A 25,281-nucleotide genomic window follows, 5' to 3' on the forward strand; every position below is an offset into this window, starting at 1 on the left:
TCCTGGTTTTGGCTCAGGTAATGTTCTTAGGGTCCTGGGATCAAGCCCTTTGTTGGGCCCCTTATCAGTGGGGAGTCTGTTTCTTTCTCTCTCTGCTCCACCTCCCAACACTCATGCTCTCTCTCTAAATAAATAAATAAATCTTAAAAAAAAAGATAAAAAGCTTCTGTACAGTGAAGGAAACAATCAATAAAACTAAAAGGCAACCTTTGGAATGGGAAAAAGATATTTGCAAATGACATATCTGATAAGGGGCTAGTACCCAAAATCTATAAAGAAGTTATCAAATTGAAAAACCATAAAACTAATAATCCAGTTAAGAAATAGGCAGAAACCTGAACAGACATCTTCTCAAAGAAGACATACAGATGGCTAACAGACACATGAAATGATGCTCAACATCACTCATCAGGGAAGTACAAATCAAAACCACAATGAGATACCACCTCATACCTGTCAGAATGGCTAAAATTAACAACACAGGAAATAGCAAGTGTTGGCAAGGATGTGGAGAAAGGGGAACTCTCTTACATTGTGGGTGGGAATGCAAACTGGCACAGCCACTATGGAAAACAGTATGGAGGTTCCTCAAAAAGTTAAAAATGGAACTACCAAAAAAAATGGAACTACCATATGACCTAGCAATTGCACTACCAGGTATTCACCCAAAGGATACAAAAATATTGATTCAAAGCGGTATACGTACTCCGATGTTTATAGCAGCATTGTCAATAATAGTCAAATTACAGAAAGAGCCCAAATGTCCATCCAAATGGTGAATGGATAAAGAAGAGATAGTATATATACATACAATGGAATATTATTCAGCCATAAAAATGAAATCTTGCTATTTGCAATGATGTGGTGGAGCTAGAGTATTATCAAAGTAAAATAAGTCAGTCAGAGGAAGACAAATACCATATAGTTTCACTTCATCTGTGGAATTTAAGAAACCAGATGAACATAGGGGAAATAAAAAAAGAGAGTGAGAAATGCAAACTATAAAATAGACTCTATAAGGAACAAACAGGGTTGCTGGAAGGGAGGTCGGTGGGGTTATGGGCTAAATGGGTGATGGGTATGAAGGAGGGCACCTGTTTGATAAGCACTGGGTATTATATGTAGTAATGAATTGCTAAATTCTACTCCTGAAACCAATATTACACTATATGTTAACTAACAAGAATTTAAATAAAAACTTGAAACAAACAGGACAGCCCGGGTGGCTCAGCGGTTTAGCACCGCCTTCAGCCCAGGGCCTGATCCTGGAGACCCGGGATCGAGTCACACGTCAGGCTCCCTGCATGGAGTCTGCTTCTCTCTCTGCCTGTATCTCTTTCTGTCTGTCTGTCTGTCTCTCTCTCTGTGTCTCTCATGAATAAATAAATAAAATCTTTTAAAAAATACTTGAAACAAATAAAAATGAAATAGTAAAAGAATAAAAAAAATGAAATCTCACTATTTATGACAATATGGATGGACCTAGAGGGTATTATGCTAAGTGAAATAAGTCAGAGAAAGTCAAATACCATATGATTTCATGTATATGTGGTATCCGAAAAATAAATCAAAAAACCAAAAACAGATTCTTAAGTACAGAGAACAAACTGGTGATTGCCAGAAGAGAGGTCAATGATATAATGGCAAGATAGATAAGGGGGATTAAGAGATACAAACTTCCAGTTATAAAAATAAATAAGTCACAGGGATGAAAGGCATAGCATAGGAAATAGAATCAATAATATTGTAATAATATTTTATGGTGAGAGATGGTGATTAGGCTTATTATGGTATTCAGTAATATATAAAACTTTCCAATCCGTATGTTGTACATCTGAGGAGTGCCTGGGTGGTCAGTTGGTTAAATGTCTGACTCATGATTTTGGCTTAAGTCATGATTTCAGGGTTGTGAAATCAAGCCCTGCATCAGGCTCCACATTGGCCATGGAGCCTGCTTAAGATTCTTTCTCTCCCCTCTGCCCCCACTGCTCCCCCTTAAAAAAATTTTTGTGCATCTGAAACTAATATAACATTGTATGCTAATTATGCTTCAGTAAAAAAATCCACAAGCTAAGATAAATAAATGGACAAGAAAATTCACACAAGGGAAATGAATGACCAATAAAAATTCCCTGATTATACTGCTTAATTAAAGAACAAGTCATACAAATTAAAGTAATGAGATACTATCTTTCATTCTGGATGAACTCCTGCCTCTAGGCACCTCTTCCTCCTCACCTCACAGGAGCTGTCACATCTCTCCCCAGCTAGAGCTAGGGATGGCCCAGGAGAGCTCCGGCTGGCTGGCATGTTCCTGCTGGGCCTCAGCCCTCCAGTTCTCTTGCTGATGCTCGTGCCACAAACCCGAAGCCAAATGGTGTCCGTGGACTCAATCAGAGCTGCTGGGGCCGGAGGGAAGTTCTTGCAGCCTCCACTACGGGGTCTAGCCCAGGAGCTCCATAGAGTACTCCAAGATTCCTGGAAAGATAGTATCCACACAGACATTCAGGATTCACCCTGCAAACACTTCCTAGAAGCACCAAAGTACAGTTCCTGGCACTGGATACCATGGGGTGGACAAAGTTCAGTTAATACCTATTCTAGTTATTCATCAAAATGGAATATGAACAAGACCATGAGATTGAGACAAAAATTATTTTTAAAAAATTTTTATTTATTTGAGAGAAAGAGAGCCCATGAGCATGACAGGGAGGGAGGCAGGGAGAGAAGCAGACTCTCTGCTGAGCAGAGAGCCTGATGTGGAGCTTGATCCCAGGACCCTGAGATCATGACCTGAGCTGAAGGCAGATACTTAACCGATTGAGCCACCCAGGTGCTCTGAGACAAAAATTATTAAAGCCCGAAATTCTAGTCCTGCCAATTTTCAGCTATGAGAATATAAAAATGTTTCTTCAGCTTTCTTTTCAAAATGAGTCAAAATTATTCACCTCAAGGGGTTGTGAAAATTAAATGAGATGATGTTTATAAGGCACTTAGCAGCAGGCTGGACCAAGTAAATATTTAATTCATATTAGCAAGTATTGTCATTAAAAGGAATCAGGCCATATGCGGAAGTAGGTAATTCTCTTAATTTGCACAACAATCCTGTTACCCATGTGTTGTCACTATTATTATTTCATTTTATGCACACAGAAACAGAGGTTTAGTGATATTAAGTCAAACCCAGTCTACCTGGCTTCAAATTTTACATTCTCAACACTACAACATATAGTATCTTTTGTATGGTAGGCTTAAAAATAAACATGGTTCTGTTTAACAGATGTTGAAAACATGACTGTGATTTGGAACAACAAAAAAAATTAGTTTCTCAAAACAGAAGAGATATGCCATAAGGAAAATGCTAATGGCCTTGGACTACAATGTTTTCACTACCTTGAAATATTCAGAGGTAAAATTGTTTCTCCTTTTACAGGATCTAAGGAGGAGAGGGCGTCTCTGTGTCTACATCAAGGAACAATTTTATTCTGATCAACTAATAGAAACACTACGGATTTAGTCATTCTTGTTGGGAAAGGGAAAATATCCTTTATAAAAGGAAGAGGAACTTGATTATGAAGAGGAACTTAATTAAGACAACAGAGTAAGAAATGAGATAAAGAGGAAACAAGTAAATAAATAGTAAAATAAAAGACATGAGTAAGTTGAATTTTAAACATATAAACATGATGTTATAGCAAAGAGAGACCTGCTTTCTTTCCTTATGCCCTTGGAACTTCTACAAAATTCCATCAAATAGCTTGGCCATGAAGAAAATCTGGCAAGGGCATCTTGGCGGCTCAGTCAGTTAAGTGACTGACTCCTGGTTTTGGCTCAGCTCATGATCTCATAGGTCTTGGGATTGAGCCCTGCTTAGGGCTCTGCACTCAGCAGGAAATCTGCTTGAAAGATTATTTCTCTCCCTCTGCCCCTTCCCTCCCCTCAAATAAATAAATCTTAAAAAAAAAAGAAAATCTGATAGATATCTTAATGTTGGGAACTGACAGGCTATATTATTATATTGATCATAATATAAGATGTTCAATATCATTAGTCATTAGGGAAATGCAAAGCAAAACCAAAATATTCCATTCATTAGGAGACAGCTTCGCATCCATCAGGATAGGTAAAATAAGGGGAGAAAAGACAATAACAGGTATCGGTGAGATGTGAATAAATTGGAGCACTCATATATTGCTGGTAGAATTGTAAAATGGTATAGCCACTCTGAAAAACATTTTAGCAGTTCCTCAACATGTTACCCATAGGGTCACAGCAATTCTACTCCTAGGTACCTTGCCAAGAAAAATGGAAACATATGTCCACTCCCAAACGTATATACACAACTATTCACAGCAGTATTATTCGTAGTAGCCAAGAAGTGGAAACCACCTAAATGTCCATCAACTGAAGACAGGTAAACAAAATTTAGTATATCCATACAAGGGAATATTATTTAGCAATAAAAAAGAAGTACTGATACATGCTACAACATGAATAAACCTTGACATCATTATCTTATGTGAAAGAAGCCAATCACAAAAGACCACATATTTTATGATCCTATTTATGTGAAATATTCAGAATAGGCAAATACATAGACACAAAAAATTGGTTAGTAGTTGCCTAGTCTGGGGGTGTGGGGTGGCATGAATGCTGAATGTCTGCTAATGTGTATTAGGTTTCTTTTCTGGGGTTTGGAAAATGTCCTAAAATTAGACTGTGGTGATGATTGTACAATTCTGTGAATGTACTAAAAGCCACTGCTCTAAATGGATGAATTTTATGGTACTGGTATATATCTAAATCTATTTTGTATATCTAAATAAATCTGTTTTAAAAGAAAAGAAAGACTTGCCTAAATAACCCAGGATCAAAGTGGGAAGTCAATACAGAAGCTACACAATTTTTACCAGAAGTCATGGAACACACTAAAGTCATATAGAGTGAAATTTACAACTTTAAATGGCTTGATTTTAATAAAAAATAAATGTAACAAAAAGAGTAATGTATTCAGCCTAAAACACTGGAATTAGAAAAAACAAAACCAGGCAAAGCCCCCCTCCAAAAATAAGCTAGTCATTAATAAAAATAAAATCTTAAATAATTCAAATAAATATAATAGGCGGTTTAAAAAAACAAAACAAAGAGCTGGCCCTTTGAAATGACCAATGTCATAAATCACCCCCTAGCAAACCAGATAAAGGAGGACAGTTTAAAATAAAGAAATACATACACATACACACATACACACATACACACACACACACACACACACACACACACGGAAAATCTTTCCCAGACAGGGCAGTGTTTCAAAGTAGTTATTGTGAGTTATACATAACTGTATAGCAACGTATTTTAATATTGATGTGAAACAGGTGATTCTCTAGCAAGGTGTAAATTAACAAAGTTAATATAGGAAAAAAAAGAAGGGAACAATCAACGTAGAAGAGATCAGGGAAAAAAATGACGTAACACAACAAACACAAATAATAAGACTCTGACCTGTAGAAAGGAAAGGCAAATAGCCCATGGATTTTAGGGCCTGAGGAACAACAACACACTGTTGAGTTCCCTAGGTCTCCTTTTCCTCCCATATATCACAAACAGGACACTGGAGAAGCTTATAACTCAGAACTGTTAAAAGGCACAGACAAAAAAAGCTCTGAGAAATGCCTACTTCCCTTAATCACAGGGCCAAGAAGAGGGTGGCCTAACTAAATATACCACCCCACTCCAGCCAAATACTAAGAGAATACACATTCTCTTCAAGCACCCATACACATTCTCAAAGACATATCACACTCAGGGAGGGTCATAAAACAAACCTCAATAAATTGAATTTATATGGTGTATGTTCTTTAATATCATCAAACTAGAAATCAGTAACAGATAACAGGAGAGTCTCCAAGCACTTGAAAATGACACAATACATTTCTATATAATCCATGGATCAAAGAGGTGATCTCAGGAGAAATTAAAAAGTAATGAATGAAAATTAAAATACAACATATCAAAATTTGGGGGATGGAGATAAAGCAATGTTGAGAGGGAAATTTATAGTACTAAAATGTTTATATTAGAAAAGAATTAAGGTCTTAAATCAATCATTTAAGCTCCCATCTCAAGAAATTAGAAAAAGAACAAAGTAAACCCAAAGCAAGCAGAAGGAAAGAAGTAATAAATATATAAGAGCATAAATCAATGAAATTGAAAACACTTACCAAATTGTTGAATCACTCTATTGTACACCTGAAACAAAAATAGTTGAGACAAAATATATATGTAAATACATAAAAAAAGAAAGAAATGAAAACAGAAAAACAATACAGAACAATAACTGAAACCAAAAGCTGGTCCTTTGAAAATATTTATAAAATTGGTAATCCTCTAGCAAGACTGATGAAGATACAAATTACCAATATCAGAACTGAAACACAAGGTATAACTAAAGATGCTGCAGCCATTAGAAGTAAAGTAAGGGAATACCACAACAAATGTGCATAAATTCAAAAGCTTGGATGAAATTGTCCAATTCTTCAAAAAACACAAATTCCCACAAGTCACTCATTATTAAGTAGATACTCTGAAAAAAAAAAAAATAGATAACCTGAAGTCACATAACTACTACAGATGTTGAAGCCATAATCAAAAAGCTTCCAAAAGGGAATGTCCAGGCTCAGATGGTTTCACTGGAGGATTCTATCAAACAGTTAGAGGAAAATTAACATAATTCTACATAATCTCTTCCAGAAAATACAAAAGGAGAGATTATTTTCCACCTCATTCTATGAGGCCAGTATTATCCTAACACTAAAACCAGACAAAGACAGTACAAAAAACTAAAACTGTAGACTAATGTCTTTCATATACCGAGTTGCAGAAAATCCTCAAAAAAAAAGCATTAGTTCATCAATTCCTGCAACATATAAAAAGAATTACACAGCACAACCAAGTGAGGTTTATTCCAGGAATGTAAGGCTGGTTCAACATTCAGAATTCAATCAGTGCATTCTCCCATATTAACAGGCTACAGAAGAAAAATCACAAGATCATGTAAATTCATACAGTATTGACAAATTTCAATACCCATTCGTGATAAAACTAGATAGACACATAGATCAAAGGAACAGAATAAAGAACCTAAAAATAGCCCTACACAAGTATGGCCAATTTATTTTTCACAAAGGTGCAAAACAAGTCAAGGAAGGAAGGATCGTCTTCAACAAATGGTGCTTGACATTCAAATAGATGAGTTTCAGTCTAAGTCTCACTCTATATACAATCCTGAACTCAAAATGCACCATGGACAGCAGGAAGGAGAAATGGAACAATCACCAACACACGGGAGAATTTCTCTCTCCTCTCTCAGTAACGGGAGACAAGGACACCAAAGAGTACAAATTTTGTATGACACAGTTGACAACTAAACTAAATATATTTTTTTATTAAAAGAAGGAACATTTATAAAAATTCACCACGGCCTAGGCCATGAGTCTCCTCCTGTTTCAAGAAATGAGCTTCATAGACATTTTTCTGACCACAGAAAACTAAAGCTAGAAATCTATTAAAAAGATAAACTTTTGGAAACTAAAAACGCACTTCTAAATAACCTGTGGGCAGAAGAAAAATCAACTCTCAGGGAACACTTAGAACATAATGCACCGAACCTCTGGGTCTTTAGAGTGAACTTCAGGACTTTAACGTCGAGAGAAGAGGAAAGCCTGCAAAACAATGATCGAATCATCCAACTGTTAGACAACCGATTCCACCACTGACCACACAGAATGCCCCAACACTCACGCTCCCCGGGCCCCATCGCTTCCACATCCCTCGGACGCAGAGCACTGAGATCCTCCTGACAACTATTAAACACTGCTGAGAACCGTAGCCGCTTCCGGTCACCACCCCTAGCACTGCCCCTTCTGAGGGTTTGGGGCGACGGACGAAGGGGGCGTGGCCCTGCACACGCGCAAAACCACATTCGAAGCCGCTCTCAGCCCAGAGTCAACATGGGGGTGTTACGGAATCGGTGCTTCGAGGCGTTCGGTGCCCTACAGCCGCGTCGTCAGGAGGGGAACATGGCCGCGCCCGTGTCGCGCTTCCCCGTCGGGTGCGCCATGTTGGGGGAGTAACTGTTCCGTACCAAGGGTAAAGAAGCCTCTAGACTCACAGAGCAGAGCCGCGGAGCTGTCTCCGTGGCGGGGAGCGTGGGTGGCGACGTTCTTTGGGGCGGGCTTCCTGGAGGAGGGGTCTTTGGACCTATACTCTGGATTTGTGTAATAATGTTCAGAGAAGCTAAAGGGCTTCTGACAAGGCGCAGAGGTGCCCTTGGCTGTTCTCTCCCGGCAGATACCACAGGATGAGAAGGTGGGGGGGGGGAGAAGTCAGACTGGTTTACAGTCCTCTCCTGGAACATACCACGAGCCAAGAAGGGGAAGAAATTGGGGGTGTGCAAGTCTCCTTGGGATATAGCCCTGAGGGAAAAAGGGGGAGAAGTCAGTGTCAGATACTCTTCTGTTGTTCTTGTAGGGGTTGGCTGCGTGGGATCTGAATGCTCCCATAGTCTACATTATCTCCCACTCCAGCGACCTCAGATAAAATATGTACCAATAATACTTTTTGGTTTTCCTTAATCTAAAGCAATATGTCAATAAAACTGTAGGACACTATTATTTTTATTTCCATATAAAATAAAATCTGCACAGTGATAATGCCCTTTGAAAATGTAGCTTTAACATAAGACTGATTCTGCCCTTCAACCCGTTTGCTGCCCCTAACATTGCTTCTTTTTTTTTTTTTAATTTTTATTTATTTATGATAGTCAGAGAGAGAGAGAGAGGCAGAGACCCAGGCAGAGGGAGGAGCATGCTCCATGCACCGGGAGCCCGATGTGGGATTTGATCCCGGGTCTCCAGGATCGCGCCCTGGGCCAAAGGCAGGCGCTAAACCGCTGCGCCACCCAGGGATCCCCTTAGCATTACTTCTAATAGGGAAATTCTGGAGATGCTCATATCCTTCTAGGAGATGTCAGCGGGGCAGAAAGGGAAGTCCTGTTGCCCTTTAGCTGGGAATGCCTACTTTTCCTTCAAAACCCAAGTTCAGAGGATCCCTGGGTGGCTCAGCGGTTTGGTGCCTGCCTTTGGCCCAGGGCACGATCCTGAAGTCCCGGGATCGAGTCCCACGTCGGGCTCCCGGCATGGAGCCTGCTTCTCCCTCCTCCTGTGTCTCTGCGCCTCTCTCTCTCTATGTCTATCATAAATAAATAAATCTTAAAAAAAAACCAAGTTCAAGTATCTCCTCCTCCAGGGAATCCTCCTGACAGAGGTCAAAGGCTCTGTACCCTCTGAAGGCTTTTCTGGATCCTCGGATGAGGAAGGTATTTTGAGGGGGCCTGACACAGGCTGGATGCAGTCCAGTCACCTACCCTCTGGGGCTCAGTTTAACAATCTGGAATGTAAGGGTGTCCTACTCAGCCTAAGACCATCTGGGACTAATTTGTAGTCTGACTGATCTATCAATCAATGAGGGAGACCACACACCAGAGGAACTATAGAGTATCTTACTAAACAAAGGAAAAGGTAGAGTTACAGGATTTTGAGGAATGGTGAAGTTTAGATGAGATAGAAATGAAGCAGTGTTTTGGTAACCTTAAAGCAAAACAGGGCTGTATGTGAACCCCAAAGTGAACGGAGTCCTGTTTTCCTGAAAGCAATAAAGCTAAGATGGATGTAAAATGTCGTGTCTAGATACTCCTTATCTCTGGTCAGAGTTGGAAATCCTGGCTGCTTCTTCGTGTCTAAGTGACTTAGAGTCTCCAGTGGGAGCAGGATGTTTCATTCATACTGATACCGTTTCAAATGGCAGCTTTCTGATAGTCTGTGATTGTAGAGATGGAAGTTTCCCAGTGACTAAGAAAGCAATAGTCACTCATAGTAGAGTTCTTTATGGCATTACAGCTGCAGGACGTCCTTGGGAGAAATGTTTCCTGTTAACTTTGCATCTTAGTTTATCTGTGATTATTCTCCCAGCCTGTTGAATGGCAGGGCAGATTTTTTTTTAAGATTTTATTTATTTATTCATGACAGACACACAGAGAGAGAGAAAGAGAGGCAGAGACACAGGCAGAGGGAGAAGCAGGCTCCATGCAGGGAGCCTGATGTGGGACTCGATCCTAGTTCCCCAGGATCACGCCCTGGGCTGAAGGCAGCGCCAAACCGCCGGGCTACCGGGGCTGCCCAGCAGGGCAGATTTTTATAGTCTGAGCTAATTTTTGCTATCTTAGGGGGTTGGACTCTAATCATTCCAAATTCTCTTTCTACATATATATCCCTGGTCTGATAGTTTATTGAATGAATAAACAAAGAAGGAATTGAATCAGTGGTAACATGTCTGGCATACCTCTATATAGAGTTCCAAGAATCATTGTCCATGTTGTTGATCATCCTAATAGTACTACAGTTATATTAAAAAATAATAGGTCTGTTAGACCATTTCAGAGAAGGAAAGATAGAGCCAATAAGCATATGAGAAGTTCAAAGTCATGAACGATCAGGGAAATAGAAATCAAGACATGATAAGATGACATTTTATACCCATTCACTTTACAAAAATTTCAGTCTGTTAATACCAAGTGTTGAAGAGGATGTGCACCCACAAGATTGTTTTGCCCTGTTGAAGGAATGTGAATCAGTGTAAGTGCTTGTAGAAAGCAAAATGGAGTCTGTCCTGTCAAGCAGGAGCCTATGTCAAGCAATGACCAACCAAGTAGTTAAAGTTACTGCAGCTGATAGATATCACCAGGATCAGTATCAGCTGACACCCCGGAACTTATAACAAGCAGAACTAGAGAAGGTCTGCAGAGGCCCAATTAAACCCCTTTAAAAAGGGATTTTTTCAGGGGTCCAAGACTAATTAAATCCCTTTAAATGGGGGAAGATTTTTGCAGCAAACTGTCAGACTCTTTAGACATGACCTTTTTTGTCTGACCACTTTTAAAAAGGCAACTGCTACCAAAGGCTCTGCCCAACTCATCTCCGAGCAGAACTGAGATCCTTCACTGGTTGAACATAAGAAGCAATAAGTGCTAAGAACTGACCCAGACTATATGGAGACCTTATCTCAAACGTGCGCTCACAGACTGTCTTTGCATCTGGTTTGTTAACTTCCTACACCTTCTGTTATCTTGTTTGTTGTGCGGTTTGTCTCATGTCCTGCTCTTTGTGCTGTGTAAGAAGCCAAGTTTTTTTTTTAAGATTTTATTTATTTATTTCACAGAGAGAGCGCGCGTACAAGCAGGGGGAATGGCAGGCAGAGGGAGAGGGAAAAGCAGGCTCCCTGCAGAGCCGGGAGCCTAAGGCAGGACTCGGTCCCAAGACTCTGGGATCATGACCTGAACCAACTGACTGAGCCACTCAGGTGCCCAGAAACCAAGTTTAAGCACTAAGCACATGGTAAAATGTCATTGAGTTTAAATCCTGAACGTGCTATATAATTGTGATTAACTTTGCTTTATTATTGAATAAAGCTGATATTGTGGAAAGACACAACTCGTGTATACACTTTCATACCATGTTTATGGCACCGCTTTAGAAAATAGGCATTCTGGGACACCTGGGTGGCTCAGTGGTTGAGCATCTGCCTTCCACTTAAGTGGTGATCCTGGAGTCCAGGGATCAAGTCCCACATCGGGCTCCCTGCATGGAGCCTGCTTCTCCTCCCTCTGCCTGTGTCTCTGCCTCTCTTACTCTGTGTCTCTCCTGAATAAATAAATAAAATCTTAAAAAAAAGAGAAAATAGGCATTCTCTCCTACAGTGAATATTTACATACCTCACAATTCAGCCAGTCCACTCTTAGGAATATATCCAAAAGAGGGTAGGGCACCTGGTTGGTTCATTCAGTTAAACATCTGACTCTTGATTTTGGCTCAGGTCATGATCTCAGGGTCGTGAAGTTGAGCCCCACGTCAGGCTCTGCACTGGGTGTGGAGCCTGCCTAAGATTCTCTCCCTCTCCCTCTGCCCCTCCCCACCCCCTCACACCCTCTCTCTTTGTCAAAAAAACAAAAAAAACACTCCCACATGAAACCTAGGATATGCATGACAATCTATTCACAATAGCAAAACCTAGAAACAAAAATGGATGCTCATCAACAAGAGTCAAAATGAATAAACTAGGATAATACTCAATATGGATGAATATTAAGGGAAAAATACCCTGTAATTCCCGAAAGATTATATAAAGCATAACACACTTTTATAAGATTAAAAGCTACTAATATAAAGAACATAAGCTATTTAAGACTGTATGTAGTTACAATAAAATTATAATAAAATACTATATTAAAAATAAAAGATTTACGAACTTGGGATTCAGTTCAGGGGAGGCAGAGCAATGAATTGGGGACCCAGGTTACCATCAAGGCCGTACAATGGGTAGTAGGCACATTAAGTGCTAACTTTATTATTACACCTATTTACATTAGGGGTACCTGGGTGGCTCAGTCAGTTAAGCGTCTGCCTTCGGCTCAGTTCATGATCCCAGAGTCATGGGATGGAGCCCCACATCAGGCTCCTAGCTCAGAGGGAAGTCTGTTTCTCCCTCTGCTCCTCCCCCGCTGCTCATGCTCTCTCTGTCTCTCTCTCTAATAAATACACAAAATCTTTAAAATAAATATAAAAAATAAAATAAAGTAAATAAAAACTATTTAAGTCAATTGGGAAAATAAGGCTATTAGATAAATATCTAAATGTAAAAAGGCAAAGTCTGCTTGGAGAAAAAGTGCTGTCCCTTCCTTGAATAGAGCAATAAAATTTTTAGCCCCAGCCCAGAGATGCCATCCAGTGGTGGGAAGAGCAGAGAGACAGGAGCCCCATGACCTTGACACTTACTGAAGTCCCTGCTAAAGATGCTCTGGCTCCATGGCTCACTCCATCATGCCTGCTCAAATGTCCTTTCTCTTGATGTCTTCTTTCCCTGACCTACCCCCACCACTCTCTAGCTCCTCACCATGCCTTAGTTTTCTTCATAACCTTCTTTCTTTTTATCAGAAATTATCTTATTCAGGCAGCTCTGGTGGCACAGTGGTTTAGTGCTGCTTGCAGCCCGGGGTGTGATCCTTGGAGACCCGGGATCGAGCCCACGTTGGGTTCCCTGCATGGAGCCTGCTTCTCCCTCTGCCTGTGTCTCTGCCTCTCTCTCTCTGTGTGTCTCTCATGAATAAATAAATAAAATCTTTTTTAAAAAAAGAAATTATCTTATTCATTTACTATTTGCTCATTTACTTGTTCATGCTAGTACTGAAGTGATTTCTGCCTCTCATATATGTGGAGTAACTGCTTTATTTTTGGTATCTTTACTAGAGATGTAGACAGCAGTAAAATACACACAACCAGGGTCATTATCTTAAAAGATTAATTATTCCCTTCAAAAGATTCTGCAGGCATCTCTGGATGACATGACTAATTATAAAATTGATTTGGTAGGAGTAACGTAGGAAACACTAAAGAGATGGAGAACTTAAGACCCTATTTGTTCATCAAATATTTATTGATCACCAGTCACTGCTCTTGGTACTTGATATTTGGTAAAATAAAATAGACCCCAAATTCCTGGCTTCACCAGCCCAACATCCTAGTGGGGAAAAGAGCAATAAACATGGTTTTCTCAAAAGTTGATAACTACTACAGGGGGTGGATGGGGCAGTAATGTGAGTTAGAAATAGGGGAGGAGGGGGGCTACAACTTTAAATAGAGAGATCAGAGTCTCCTTTTAAACTCTACAACTGGCCCACTCCAGGATTCAAGACAGTCAATCCTGAATCCTGGAGTGGGCCACTTGTGAATCTTCACATTTATGCTGGCAACCAGTTGAAAACAAGGAAAAATGCAAGGTCAGAATATTTACAGATCTGCAGCTAAGGACATAATGATGAGCACCTCTTTGTCCTATGGTAAATGCAAAGAATGATATCCACAGTCTTTATTTATTTATTTTTAAATTTTATTTAAATTCAATTAATTAATATATAATGTATTATTGGTTTCAGAGGTAGAGGTCAATGAATCATCAGTCTTATATAACACACATTGTTAATTATATCACAAGCCCTCCTTAATGTCCATCATCCAATTACCTCATCCCCCCTCCTCCACCCCTCCAGCAACCCTCTGTTTCCTATGATTAGGAGTCTCTTATGGTTTGTCTCCGTCTCTGATTTCATCTTGTTTTATTTTTTCCTCTTTTCACCTATGATCCTCTATTTTGTTTCTTAAATTCCACATAGGAGTGAGATCATATAATAATTGTCTTTCTGTGATTGACTTATTTCACTTGGCGTAATATCCCCCAGTTCCATCCATATCATTGCAAATGGCAAGATTTCATTTTTTGATGGCTGAGTAGTATTCCATGATATATATATCACATCTTCTTTATCCATTCATCTGTTGATGGATATCTGGGCTCTTTCCATAGTTTGGCTGTTGTGGTCATTGCTGCTATAAACATTGGGGTGCAGGTCCCCATCGGATCACCACATTATATCTTTAGGGTACATACCCACTACTGCAATTGCTGGGTTGTGGGGTAGCTCTATTTTCAACTTTTTGAGGAATCTCCATACTGTTTTCCAGAGTGGCTGCACCAGCTTGCATTCTCACCAACAGTATATGAGGATTCTGCTTTCTCTGCATCCTCGCCAACATCTGTCATTTCCTGACTTGTTAATTTTATCCATTCTGAGAGGTGTAAGGTGGCATCTCATTGTGGTTTTGATTTGTATTTCCCTGATGTTGAGTGATGTTGAACATTTCTTCATATGTCTGTTGTCCATTTGTTTGTCTTCTTTTGAGAAATGTCTATTCATGTCTTCTGCCCATTTCTTGATTGGGTTATTTGTTCTTTGGATGTTGAATTTGATAAGTTCTTTATAGATTTTGGATACTAGCCCTTTATCAGATATGTCATTTGCAAATATCTTCTCCCATTCTATCAGTTGTCTTTTGGTTTTTTCGATTATTTCCTTTGCTATGCAAAGGCTTTTTAACTTGATGAAGTCCCAATAGTTCATTTTTTAAAAAGATTTTATTTATTTACTCATGAGAGACAGAGAGAGAGAGAGAGAGAGAGAGAGAGAGGCAGAGACACAGGCAGAGGGAGAAGCAGGCTCCATGCAGGATGCCCAACACAGGATTAGATCCTGGGTCTCCAGGATCACACCCTGGGCCGAAGGCAGGCGCTAAACCACTGAGTCACCCAGGGATCCCCCAGTAGTTCATTTTTGCCTTTGTTTCCCTTGCCTTTGGAGACCTGTCTAGTAAGAAGTTGCCGCCTGTGTTCTCCTCTAGGATTTTGATGGATTCCTGTCTCACATTTAAGTCTTGCATCCATTTTGAGTCTATTTTTGTGTATGATGTGAGAAAATGGTCCCATTTCATTCTTCTGCCTGTGGCTGTCCAATTTTCCCAACACCATTTGAGGAGTGATATCCACAATCTTCTGATCAGCCTTGTCTTACATGCTTTCTTCCTTTAGTAGATGAAAAATATCTTACAATACTAAAAAATATTATCTGTCTTCCACTGACAGAGGTAGAGGAAAGCCTGGTAAAAGTATCAGGTTCAGTGGCTAAGCAGGGACCTCTGGACCAACAGCCACAACCATTTACACATGTCAGTAGACAACAGGCAATGATGGCTTATTTATTTTACACCCAACTTTTTAATGGAAAAATTTTACACTATACAGAAGTTGAAAGAATTGTACTACAAACATCCAAATGCTCTCCACCTGGATATAACAACTGTTAACTTTTGCTACATTTCCTTTATCTCTTTTTGTACATACATACAGGCCCCATCATTTAAAAATAATGTCCAAAATAAGTAAATACAAAAATATAATATCCAAAGAAAATTATTTAAGTAACTGAAGTAGAGGCTGCATTCAGCTGATGGGCATCAGGTAACCCCCACCCACCCCACCCACTCCACCTCGCATTGAAGCAGGATTAGGGTTGGTTTTTTTAAAGATTTTATTTACTTATTTTGACACAGAGAGAGCACAAGCAGGTGGAATGGCAGGCAGAGGGAGAGGGAGAAGAAGTAGGGAGGAGGGCAGGCAGAAGGAGAGGGAGAAGCAGGCTCCCCACTGAGCAGGGAGCCTGAGTTGGGGCTCAATCCCAGGATCCTGGGACCATGGCCTTAGCCGAAGCAGGTGCCTAACGAGCTGAGCCACCCAGACACCCCAGGATTAGGATTTTTATAGGGAAAAGTTAGATACGTGTCTTTGCACTTTGGGCTTAGGTGATGGTTTTTTTTTACCTGAAGAGAAACTCACAGTTAGGGGGTTGTTCTTGTTTTTGTGCTCTTCTCTCAATCAGAGCTGCATACCATCAGAACAGTACTTTCTGAGAATTGTTTTTATAAGCCTTGTGGCTTATCCATTAATCAAAGTTCATGCGGGAGGGGAAAGAATAGATAGCAAAAGAAAGAAAGGACTCCAGCATGTTTGTTGTATAATACCTTTCTACAGTAAACTGGACATCATGCTCCCTAAAAGCTAAATACTCAGCATGTATCTCCTCAGGGACTGAATATACAAACAGACAATGGCCAGATCTATACAGTTGATCCTTGAACAAGGGAGTTTTGACTGCACAGGTCCACTTATAGGCAGAATTTTTTTTGATAAATACAGTATAGTATTGTAAATGTATTCTCTCATGATTTTCTTAATACCATTCTTTTCTCTAGCTTACTTAAATGTAAGAATACAGTATATAATATACATACAACATACAAAATATATGTTCAAGGCTTCCAGTCAATGTTAAGCTATTAGTTAAATTTGGGAGGAATGAAAAGTTATTCCACTGTGTGAGGGGGAGGTCAGTCCCCCTAAACTCAGCGTTGTTCAAGGGTCAACTGTATGTAACACTAGAACTCTGACCTACAACCTCTGTAGCAACAATCCTGGGAAGCCAAACCACTGCCTCTGCAGCAGTGGTTCTAGACGGTCAGAACTTGGTCAATGACTACCAACCTCATTTTTTGCCCCCACTCTCCACTTCCAACTCAGGTCCAACCAGAGAAAACAAAATCTGCTCCCCAAACCAATCACCTAAGATGCGCTGCTTCTAGTTAGCCTGCCTACAGCTTCCCCATGCCAACAGCTTTACAATCAGGGCATACCTGAAGCCTTCCCTTTTTTTACTGTAAAGTTTTTTCCACTCCTCTGTCTGCCTTTGAGTCTCTGCCAAAAGGCAAGTGACAATGTCAGACTTCCTTGCCATGGTGAGCTCAGAATAAATGGCCTTTGCTGTTCTCATTTGGTTTGTCTTCATTTATTTCCACAGGACGTGCCTGAAGTCTTTCTTTTCTTCACTATAAAGCTTTCCTACATGTTGGTGGCTGATTCCCTTGCTATAGAAAGCTTTGTAGCCTCTTTCCCCATTGGAGTCATCTTTGTATATTTCCACACTCCTAAGAACAAGGACCTTGTTTTTTTGTTTGTTTGTTTGTTTGTTTTTTATAACCACAAGCCCATTCCCACATCTAAGAAATCCATGATATGAATTTCAATTTTTTAAAAAGGATTTTATTTATTTATCTGAGAAAGAGAGAGAGTGCTCGCAAGCGTGCGTGGGGGGAGGGGCAGAGGGAGAGGAACAAACCGACTGAGCACAGAGCCCTACATGGGGCTCCCCATACAGGACCCTGAGATCATGACCTGAGCCAAAGTCAGATGCTTAACTGACTGAGCCACCCAAGCACTCTAACTTTCAATTTTATTTAAAAATTATCATACAGTAAAATTAACTACTTTGTGTACAATTCATTAGTTTGAATACATGTATAGATTTGTAAAACCACCACTACCATCACGTTACAGTTTCATCACCTTCTCCAACTCCTCCCAAAAACTGCATCACACTTAAATTTAACAATCATAAAATAATATATGCATCCCAACTTCAAGTTTTTCTAATTATCCTCAAATTTCTTTTAAAGTCCCAAATACAAATAGGGTTCATTCATGGCATTTGGCATCATTCATGGCATCACACCTCTTTAGTCTCTAATCTCTTTTTAAACTAAGAGTATTTTCCCAGCCTGTTTTTTTTGTTTGTTTTTGGTTTTTTGTTGTTGTTGTTTTTGTTTTTTTAAATTTGTCATGACCTTGGTATTTCTGAAGAGTTTGCCAGTTGTGTTGTAGATGGTTCTGCAGTTCTAATTGTTTCCTAATGAATAGATTCAGGTCAAACAGCTTGGGAAAGAAATCTGCATGGGTGATTTGTCCCTCTCAGTGAGTCATGTCTGGAGACATGTGTCCATGCATCCTATATTTGTTAATACTAAATTTAATTTCTTCATTGTAAAGAAATCTTTTTTTCTTTTCTTTTTTCTTTTTCTTAAGATTTATTTATTTATTCATGACAGACACAGACTGAGAGAGAAAGGCAGAGACATAGGCAGAGGGAGAAGCAGACTCCTCACAGGGAGCCTGATACGGGACTCGATCCCAGATCCCGGGGGATCACGACCTGAGCCGAAGGCAGGTGCCCAATTGCTGAGCTACCCAGGCATCCCATTCTTTTCTTTTCTTTTTAAGGACTTATTTGTTTATTTTAGAGAGAGAGCGCAGGGAGGGGCAGAGGGAGAGGGAGAGAGAATCTCCAGCAGACTTCTGGCTGAGCTTAGAGCCAGACATGGGGTTTGATCTCACAACCCTTGGACCATTACCTGAGCCAAAATCAAGAGTCATAACGTACACTTAATTGACTGAGGAAGCCAAGTGCCCCAGAAATCCTTTTTCTTTTGTATTTAATTATTTATCTGTTGGGTAATTCATTGATGATCCTGTGAATAATCTCTTCCCCCAATGTGTTAGTTTGCTAAGTCTGCCATAACCTAATTCCATAAAACTGGGTGGCATAAACAACAGAAATCCACTTTCTTACCATTCTGGAGGCTAGAAGTCCAAGGTCAAGGTGTTGGCAAGTTTGGTTTCTTCTGAGGCCTCTCTCCTTGGCTTGCATATGGTCCCTCTCTTGCTGCATTTTTACATGGTTGCTCCTTTATGCATGTTTGGCATGTTTGGTGTCTCTCTGCAAATCCTAATCTCCTCTTCTTATAAGGATACCAGTCAGATTGGATCAGTGCCTACCCTTAAGGCATCATTTTAACTTAATCACCTCTTTAGAGGCCCTATCTCCAAATATGTCACATTCTCAGATACTGAGGATTACGGCTTCAACATATGAATTTTGGGGGAACACAATTCAGCCCATGACACACAGGTAAGCATTCATAAAATTGTTTTATCATCCATTGATTATGTTTGCCTAAAACAATGATTAACTTGGGATTTGCAAATGGTGGTTTTCTAATTCTGTATCTTTCTATATTAGTTGACATTGTTCTGTAAAGAGTTTTCCTTCCTTGCATGTTCATTTGTTTGTTGAGAATTATTATATTCATGTGCCAGCATCATAATGTATTTGCAGATACATTACATAACATACAACTAATGCTTAAGAAATATCAGTGCAATTAATGAATAGTAAGTACTATCATAACATTCTACGGGAAATCCTACACACAATACTCATTGATTCCAGTTTCCTTCCCCAATTGCAATTTGTTATATATACTGGTTCTCGGGTCTTTCTTTACCTTGCTCTCTCTGAAACTATGTTTATTCTTACTTCTAATATTACATCTTGATGCTTCTTGAATCTACTGATTGGAATCATACTGATTATTTGACTTCATTGATTTCTTTGAGTCCTACTGATGCACACTTGGATTTTTCTTTTTTTTCTTTTTACACTTGGATTTTTCTGTTTCAAACAATGCCACAGTGAGTGACCTTATAATATACCTTCCAAACATGTATAGGTAAATTCCTCGAATAGAGTCCCAGAAATGTAGCTTCTGAGTTGTAATTAAATGCATTTGTAATTTGCTAAATATTTTCAGGTTCACCTCCATAGAATTGTATCACTGACTATGCCCAACATAGAGTGTCGGTTTTCCCACAACTTCACCAACAGAGTGTGTTATTAAACTTTTAGATTTTTGCTAATCTTGATAGATGAGATATGATATTCCAAGTGTTTAAATTTTCATTTCTCTTAGTATGAAAGTGATTGAGCATCTTTTCATATGTTTCGAGCCCCTTGTAATCCTCCTTTAGTCTTACTCGGTTATGGCATATGATTTTTTTAATGCACTGACAGATTCTGTTTCCTAATGTTTTACTTAGGAATTTTTTCTTTGATGTTTCTAAATTAGAATGATCTAAATTTTTCATTTTTGTGCAAAACTCCACAAGTCAATGTACACACATGTAAACATCACCACAATCAAGATTACAAATATTTCTATCACTGTGCCCCCAAAGTCTCGTCTTGCCTATTTGTAATCTAGAAGTCCTCCCCATCCTCACCTCCAAATAACCACTGATGTGTTTTCTGTCATTATAGATTCATGTGCACTTTCTAGGATATTATAGAAATGGAGTAATACAGTATTTTCTCTTCTGTGTTTGGTTTCTTTCACCCAGCATAATTATTTTGAAATCATTCAGGTTGTGTGTGTCAGTTACTTTTTATTGCTGCGTAGCATTATAGCGTATGGATCTACCACTATCTATCTATCTATCTTTATCTATCCATTTGACTCTTTTTTTAAAGATTTTATTTATTTATTCATGAGAGACACTCAAAGAAAGAGAGAGAGAGGCAGAGACACAGGCAGAGGGAGAAACAGGCTCCATGCAGGGAGCCCGATGCGGAACTCGATCCCGGGGCTCCAGGATCAGGCCTTGGGCTGAAGGTGGCGCTAAACCGCCGAGCCACCCGGGCTACCCCTATCCATTCGACTCAATGGATTTCTGTGTTCTTCCCAGGTTTAGGCTCTTACACATAAAGTTATTTTAAACATTCATGTACAAGTCTATGTATGGACATAAGCTGTTATATCTTTTGGGTAAATACCCAGAGTGGAATGGCTGGGTCATACAGTAGGTGTATGTTTACCTATTTAAGAAACTGCCAAGCTGTTTTCCCATGTACTTTTATAATTTTACAATTCCACCAGCAGTGTATGACAGTTCCAGTTGTTCCTTACCCTTGCCAACACTGGTGAAATTGTCTTTTTAGTTTTAACCATTCTAATGGCTGTGAAGTGATATCTCATTGTGATTCTAATTAGCATTTTCCTGCTGTCTAATGAATCTTTTCATGTGCTTAATGGCCATTTGTATGTTTCCTAAGGAGAAAACTTAGATTATGGATGTCACTCTTTCTCCTTTTCCAATATATGTGTTCAAGGTTACAAATTTCCCTTTAAGCATTGCTTTCACCATATCTTTTTTTTTTTAAGATTTTTTTTTAATTTACTAATGAGAGACAGAGAGAGAGAGAGAGAGGCAGAGACACAGGCAGAGGGAGAAGCAGGCTCCATGCGGGGAGCCTGACGTGGGACTCGATCCCAGGACTCCAGGATCACACCCTCGCTGAAGGCGGCGCTAAACCGCTGAGCCACCTGGGCTGCCCGCTTTCACTGTTATCTCACACATTTTCGTAAGTTGTATATTTCATTTTGTTTACTTCAAATATTTTTCATTTCTCTTGAGGCTTTTTCTTTGACCCATGTTTTATTTAGAATTGTGTTATTGAATGTCTAAATATTTGGGGATATGGATAGAGATAGAGATAGAGATAATGATAGAGATATATATTTTATGAGGGGAGAGAGAGAGCCTGTGTGAGTGGCAGGGGAAGGGCAGAGGCAGAGGAAGAGGGAGAGAGAATCTATTGGACTGTGTTTTTCTTGCATTTAGCATGCTTTTATAATTTTTTGTTGAAAGCTGGACATGATGTGTTGGGTATCTGATGTACATGGGCCTTTAGTGTGAAGTTTTATGTTAATCTGACTACGAGCTGAGTGTGTTTAATGTTTGCTATAGCTACAGCTGCCAGAGCCTTGAGATACCTCTAGTGTCCTTGTTTTGGTTTTTCTTCTCTCCCTAAGAAGAAAAAAAAGTGTCTTTGAATTCCCATAATATATTAATTAATATATAATATAATAATATAATTAATATAATATTCTGTCATATAGAGTCTGTGTTCTTCAGCTCTTTCAGTTTTAATCCACTGTCATTATTCTGGAGGCCAGTTGATGTGGTGGTATGGAGTGAAGGAAAGGAAGCATTCGTTTTTTTTAATATTTTATTTATTTGAGAGAGAGAGAGAGAGAGAGAAAACAAGCAGAGGGAGGGCTAAAAGGAGAAGCAGGCTCCCCGCTGAGCAAGGAGCCCAACACAAGGCTCCATCCCAGGACCCTGAGATCATGACCTGAGCAGAAGGCAGACACTTAACTGACTGAGGGACCCAGGCATCCAGGAAAGAAAGTGTTCTGTAATTGTATAATTAAATCTCATTCTTTTACTGGGCCTGAGTGTCTGGAATGTGACCTTCAGAAGTGTTTTTTAGCCTTTTTTTCCCTCACTCCCTTTAGATCAGAGAGGAAGGTTAGAGAGGGCTGGAGTTGACTGCCTTTCCCCATATAGACAAATCTCTGGAAAAATTTTGTTTCTTTTGGAGAACAGTCCCTCATTACAGAGAAATCTCTGGGTGTACATCAAAATGGTAACTTTGATCCTCCTCTTACCCACAACCTAAGGGAGTTTTCTTAGATTTTCACTTTGAGAATCTGGTTGGGTTCCTGGAGGTAAAATCTGTAAAAGTGTGAGGCCTCCCTAAGACTGGACCCCCAGACGTTTCTCCCTCACAAGCTGATCTACTCTTAGCCTCTGGCAATTTGTCAAAATTACCAGTGAAAGGTCCTACCAGTTTATGGCTCCAATGGCTTCAGCTTCAGATAACGTAAGCTAACATTGGCTGTGATTCCCTGTATTTGTTTGTCTCTCCAAATTTTGGGGTGACTGTTGGCTCCATAATCCTGATTCTCTGAGAAGTCTATGAAAAGTCAATGATTTTCAGTTTGTTCAGCATTTTTTTCTTGTTGTTAGAGTGAGAGTAATGACCTCCAAGCTCTTAATACATCAGAGCTGAAACTAGAGGTCTGTATGTACTTCTAATCTCGAGTGGTTAAAATAAAATCTTGAGTGGTGCATTTTACTGCATGTAAATTTTTCCTTAAAAATGTAAATAAATACTGACCTCCAGTTTATGATATGCATGTTGAAGTTTTTAGGAGTGATGCGTGCTGGTGACTGGAAAATATATTGAAATGCATCCATAAAAAGCTGAGTTGATGAATGGACAGAAGGGTGGATAAATGAATAGAAGAGATATATTTAATAAAATGTGTTTTTCTGCATGCTTACTTTAAAATTCTTTCAACTTTTCTTTATACCTGGAAGTGCTCATAACAAAATGTTGGAATTAGTGTATCATCCTGTATATAATTGTTTCTGATTAATTTTTCCCCATAATACTGCTCATACTGTTGGGTCTCGCTGTAGTTTGACCTTTGCTGAGCATCTGGTTTGTTTCCAGGTTCTGATGTTGTTAATAGGCTTTCATGAATGTCTTTTTACATGTTTTCTGGGCATATGGGCAAGAGTTTCTCTTGGGGTTATTCCTAAGAGTAGACTCACAGTGTGGTGAGGTATTTGTAGAAGGGGATGCCAAATAATTTTCCAAAATGGGTTCACTAATTTATACTCCCATGAACACTGTAAGAGATATTGTGGGTCTGCGCTCTCACCAACATTTAATCTTGTTCAATTGCTTAATTTTTGTCCAATGAAAGGGTATATATGGTAACTCACCATGGTCTCAACATGAATTTCTCTGACCATTCAAGATTTGCTAATTATCTTGCTTATTTCTTTTTTAACTTCTACTTCCTTTGTGGATATTTTGTTTTCCTGTCCTACAGTTTGTACTAAAAGCTTAAATAATTGGTTTCAGTCTTTCTCATTTACTAATAAATGCACTTTATGATATAAATCATCTTAAGTATATCACTTTGCACATCACATAGGTGTTATGTAGTGCTCTTGTAATTCCAAGTAGCTGGTAATCTGTTTCCACATCCTCCTTAACATAAGTATTGTTTTTAGAGATTTTATGTATTTATTCATTAGAGACACAGAGAGGCAGAGACATAGGCAAAGGGAGAAGCAGGCCCCCTGCATGGAGCCAGATGCAGGACTCAATCCCACACCCCAGGATGACGACCTGAGCCAAAGGCAGATGCTTAACCAATGAGGCACGCAGGTGCCCTCCTTAACCTAAGTATTAATTTTGTGTGAGTGCTTTCACTGTCCAAGCATTTGAGATTTTTGCTGTCTCTTTGTCTTTATCTCCATTTTTATTGCATTCTAGTCTGTGAATATGGCCTGTGTGATATAATTTGTTAAAATTTGTTATATCCTTTGTGGCCTAGTGCAAGGAAAATTTTTTCAGAATATGTCATTTATGTGTAAAACATGTGCATTCTCTGTTGAGTATGAAATAAGGATTGAATATAGACATATAAAATATCAAGCTTTTAAGTTGTATTATTCCAATATGAATACCTTGCATATGTCATCCCTTGACCTGTCCATTTCTGTGGGATATAATATTTTTATACTGTAATTGAATATTTGCAAATTTTTTCCTGTTGTATTAGTTTTTATTTTATATATTTCAAAAGCATATACATACCCCCACACATATAGATGCTCAGATTGGTGGATTTTCTCAGTGGCTGCATGCTTTATTTCTCTTAAAATTCTTCACTTTGAAATCTATTTTATTAATATTATTAGTTGTGAATATTCCCATCCATTTCTTGTCCCAATTTTTAAAAAATTCATGATGAACTTCTTACATATATACTAAAATAGAACAAAAAGCATGCCGAATCCTCATGTACCCATCACTCAGTTTGAACAGTTATCATCAACATTCTGTCTTTCTTGCTTCATCACTCCTCCACCCCTCACTCCTGTCCTCCCTTGTTTGAGTATTTTAAAGATAATACCAAACTTCATATCATTTCACCCATATACTTCAGTATAAATATCTATCATCAAAGGATGCTTTGCTTTCATCTTCTTTATCTCCTCCTCCCTCTTTTTTTTAAGTTTTAATTTAAATAATCTTTACACCCAACTCGGGGCTTGAACACATGACCCTGAGACCAAGAGTCAGGCACTTAACTGACCAAGTCACCCATGCACCCTGGCCTAGGCCCTTTCAAAAAGCTTTCCCCACTGCTGGGTCAGAAGGGCCTTCAGCTGGCATGGACTCTCCTA

General features: G+C 39.2%; 1 pseudogene; it reads left to right on the top strand.

Moving 5' to 3' along the window:
• The first annotated feature begins 2,308 nt into the window (after positions 1 to 2,308).
• Positions 2,309 to 25,281, top strand: part of LOC140628530 (uncharacterized) — a 37,561-nt pseudogene continuing 14,588 nt past the window's right edge.

Source organism: Canis lupus, chromosome X, assembly GCF_048164855.1.
Source record: "Canis lupus baileyi chromosome X, mCanLup2.hap1, whole genome shotgun sequence".
NCBI lineage: Eukaryota > Metazoa > Chordata > Mammalia > Carnivora > Canidae > Canis > Canis lupus.